This window comes from Morus notabilis, unplaced genomic scaffold (assembly GCF_000414095.1).
Source record: "Morus notabilis unplaced genomic scaffold, ASM41409v2 Scaffold1242, whole genome shotgun sequence".
NCBI classification, from domain to species: Eukaryota; Viridiplantae; Streptophyta; class Magnoliopsida; order Rosales; family Moraceae; genus Morus; species Morus notabilis.
In genome coordinates this window covers 192,687-197,371 of record NW_010358947.1, presented here as the reverse complement: position 1 = coordinate 197,371, position 4,685 = coordinate 192,687, and the positions used below count along the sequence as shown (strand labels likewise).

At 30.8% G+C, this 4,685-nt stretch overlaps 1 pseudogene; it reads right to left on the bottom strand.

The window, feature by feature from the left end:
* LOC21393792 overlaps positions 1-2,950 on the bottom strand; it is a 6,624-nt pseudogene extending 3,674 nt beyond the window's left edge.
* Between the last annotated feature and the right edge of the window lie 1,735 nt (positions 2,951-4,685).

Below are 4,685 nucleotides of genomic sequence, written 5' to 3'. Positions count from 1 at the left end.
GGCTGTGCGTGAAGAACCAGAGAAGAAGAAGAAGAAAGAAAAGAAAAAAAGAAAAAAAAAGGGGGGTTGGCGCACGGGAAGGGAAAGGGGGAAGAGAAAAAAAAAAGAAAAGAAAAAAAAGAAAAAGAAAAAGAAAAGAAAAGGAAAAAGAAAAATGGAAAAAAGGAAAATGTATTAAATTTAAGTATGTTTTCCAAAAATCTTTGGGGTGAAATTATAAATACTGAAATTAACTTAAAGTCCCTTGATTAATTATGAAAATCAAATTAGGCACACTAATAATCCACAGTTTAGCATAATTAAACATGTTTAATTCTAGAGGGCGTTACAAACATCAAGTAAATTTCATTAATTTTCTCAAATTTTTTTACATAAATTTGATAAAAAAAATGAAGAAAATAGCTTAGATTTTATGGGTTAGAGTATTATAGATGTTAGGTGTTTGTTGTTTGAGGCATTGGTATTGGGATTGATATTGGCAATAACATTAGCATTGACATTGACATCAACATTTGTATTGACATCATCATTGGCATTGGCATTAGTATTAGTATTGACATTGGCATTAGTATTAATTTTGACATTGGCATTAGTATTAGTATTGGTATTGGCATCAGTATCGGCATTGGCATTGACATCGGCATGCATTGACATTGGCATACATAAAAAGTTGCAGAATTGTTTATGAAGTCGTGTTACAATTTTTAATTTTGTTTTTTGTTGTTCAGTTGGCAAACTCTTAATGCTTCTTGCAGTCGAATCATGAGTTTGAGATGAGATGTTAATGATAATTATCTTTATTTTAGGGTTAGGATTGGTTTTTTGGTTATTTTTCTTTATTAGTAAGGGTAAATTAGTCTTTTACTATTATGCTTGTAGGGTTATATGAACCCTTCTTTGTTAGTTTATTCAATGAATTATGTTTTCTCTGCAATTGCAATAGAACTTTGGCATTACGCCTCTCTTATCTTTGTTTTTTTTTTTCAATTTTTCATTGGGTATTTCTCACAAATAGCAGGTTTTAAAAATATTTAGGCATTGTTCTTTTTACAACTCAGATCACAATTCAAATTCTTCTGTTACAATGTTTTATCTCATAAAAATTAAAATTTAACTTTTTTACTACATTATTTTGTCTCAAATAAAAAAGTTTGAGTTGCGATTTGAGTTGTGAAAAGACACATTCTTAGAATAAACAACAGTAACTAATAAATTTAGTAGGTAAATCATTTTTTTTACTTCTATTAAATAGATTATTTACCTAGTAAGTTTTCTATTTAGTTAGTAACTTTGCTATTTACTCGAAACATTCTTAAAACATGTTATTTACCCACTTTAGTTCCGTGAAAATGCTATTTACTACTATTTTTTGATATTTTTGTAAGATATGTTTGTGGACCTTTTTGAAGTTGCAGCAAACTCAATATGAAGTTGGAGCACTAAGAGCTTACAGTCCACCAGTAACTATAGCTACGCCTGTGGCATAAATAGTCCCTCCTTGGGCTCCGTGGTACATGACAAATCTGCTACCATAATAAGCCATCAAAGCCCAAGTAGCATATACAAAGGCGTTGCTTCCAGCGGCCACGCCTTTGATCAAACCTTGCCTCAACCCTAATTTTATGGACCTATTTAGACCCAGAAAACTCTGCTACAATCTTTCTCTCTCCAACGAAGGAATAAACCGTTCTAATGGAGGATATCGCCTGCTCCGGTATGGTACCGGCAGTGTTATACTCTTTCCTGACGTTCCATTAGAACGCTAAGTCCATTAGAGATCTTCCACTCAACCAGGCAGGAATTATTAGAGGCAATGCCATGTACCGTCATAGTCAATTGCCACAACATCATGAACGCTACAACGTAACCTCCTATGACCGTGGAAACTTTGCTCACGAAGTCTGGGACCTGGCATATCATGAGAAAAAATCGGTTTATATAGATATATATATATATATATATAGATGAGTTTCCAATAGTTACATTCTATCGATGGTTACTTATTAAATACATATCCGGTATGGTTCATAAGTGTGAACAAAAAAATTTGAATAGAAATTTAAATTTTGTAAGAGAAAATATTGTAACAAAAAGATTTGAACAGTAATTTAAACTTATGAAACAAATGCATTAATAGAAATTTGGTGATCACTTGTCATAAATATACATTAAATATATGTACATGTATTTATTTAAGAAAAACCTGTTCACTAATAGCCTCTTGAATGATGCGACTATCATTGGAGATGCTTGTTATATAACTTCAGATGTGCTTGCTGCGTTCAAGTCAAAATAACTAAGGTCCTGTCGCGATAACGGTGTCAAATATTTGGCTCTCATTCTTGAAGCTTGTCTCTCTCCTGTTCTTGTCCAACTACATCCCTCTAAAATTTTCTCATACATAGCATTAAAGAAATCTCTCAATTAATATAATGAAAAAATTATATATATATATATATATTATATTTCATAGATATCTATATTTCATACGATGTATATATATATATATTTAAGAAAGAGATGGTGAGACGGGTGTTAACCTAGAAAACAAGCGACAATTGAAATACATGCCAAGTATAAGACCGCCACTAGATTCTGATATCCATAAAAACTTTGTTAGAGAGAGAGAGAGATAATATAAACAGTATGTACAAATATATATATATATATATATATATGGAGAAGGATAGAGTCATGATAGTGAGACCTTGTTGAGGTTATGTTGCAAAACATTGACATCGAAGTTGTTGGACGCATTTCCATTGCTGTTAACAATTTGGCGAGCAAAAAGCAACCGAATACGGTCGGAAAGCCTATCAAAACTGTCTGCTATAAAACCGACAGCCATTAGCCACATATCCACCACATCTGCATGCATGAAGAGTGCGCCTATAGATGGCCCATCTTTAAAACGTTTCTTTCCCACCAAATTTCTATCCTCCATAATCATGTTCGGAAAAATTGTCTGAGTTAAATTATTAATTAGTACTATCTGAGAAGAATTAAGCGCAGAGATTCTAATGGAGAGTCAGTACTCTTCTTCCTCTTCTTCTTCTCCTCCTCTCTCTCTCTATAAATTAACTGAGTAGACAACTTCGCTTCAACAGTTTTTCCCTGGACTAGACAGGCTACCGATTTTATAGGAAAAAAAAGCAAAAATATTTCAGGTGTATATTTTATGTGCATGATGGCGTAAGAATCTTCCTATACAATCGACCGTATATAATCGCTCATTAATAATGTATATTTGTCTTAATCCCCTAAAAACGTTCCAAAAGTCAGATACCCTAAAAAAAAAAAAAATCTTGGATTTACGTTTGTTTATACACTAGTATTAAACGCGTGATTCCAGAGCGATTCATTTAAAATAACAATTACATAAATTGTTGTTTTACAAAAAAGGAAAAAAGAGAAAAAGAACATAAAAGAAATGAAGATAAAAGCGAGAAAAATATCTGAAGTAAAAGACATGGAAATTTTTTTTTTAACTTATTTTGTTGTATTTTATATTAGTTCTATTTCGTTTTACTTAATTGATTTTTATATTTAATTTGGTGCGATTTAATTTTATTTTGGTACATTTTTGTTTAATTTTATTTTTATTCAAATTATTCATAATATTTCTATTTGAGCAGTATCAAAAATTTGGTGCAAAATAGTGTTAAAACAGTCAAAATCGGACCACAAATTTGTTTCAGAGGGAGCATAAAAAAATATTAAAAATGTTAAAAACGGTAACAAACTCAACTCCTATTACTATTAACTAGTTTTCTTTTCTTTTCTTTTTTTTTTTCCTTTAATATACTATTAACTAGTTGGAATAACATATTTTTGAGAATTTATTTTATAGCCCCTTGACTTTTGGGTTTTTACAAAAAGTATATAGTTTTAATATTTTTCTATAATTCCCTCTCTTAATTTACACAAAATTTAACTAATTCCATATGGTCTTTATTATATCATTGATGATCTAGAGAGGGAAATTTTTTTTTCCTAAATGATCCACTAAAATAATAATTCTCAAATACGACACTACTTAAACATTTGCATTTCACCCAATCGTCTTAATTGTTATCTCATAAATACTTTTTTTTCTAATTTGTCATAAATGAAGTAATATTTTTATTTTGAAATGTATCCCTACTTAAAAATTGTATATTTTTTTGGGATAAAATCGATTTAATACCCTCTATTACTGTGAAACATGCTCTTAGTACCCTGTTTTTTTACAATATTAAACCAGTACCTTCATGTTTTAAAAAACATATTTTGAGTACCTGATGAGTGAGTATTTTATTCACAAATTAAGTACCTTTGAGCTTGAATATTTGTAGGTTTCTAGGCATTTTTGTTAGTTTAATGCGATTTTATTTTGCTTTTGTAGGATGAAGTTAAAAGGGAATAAAATGAGCGAAAATTTGACTTCAGAATATACTTCAGTATTTGGGACATAACTCTCTCATCCAAAATCTAAATAAGGTGATATTGGTGATGTTGGAAAGATAAAAGATAGTACTACAACTTTTACGAAGATACTAAAGACTAATTCGACCATATAGAAGCTGAAAATCCTCATCAAAGTCACACATCCGTTGCAGCGAGAAATCCATCCGCTGCAGCAGATTTCCTGCCCGAGAGCAGAAAAACCACTCACATGCTGCTGCATGAAACCATCCACTACAGTG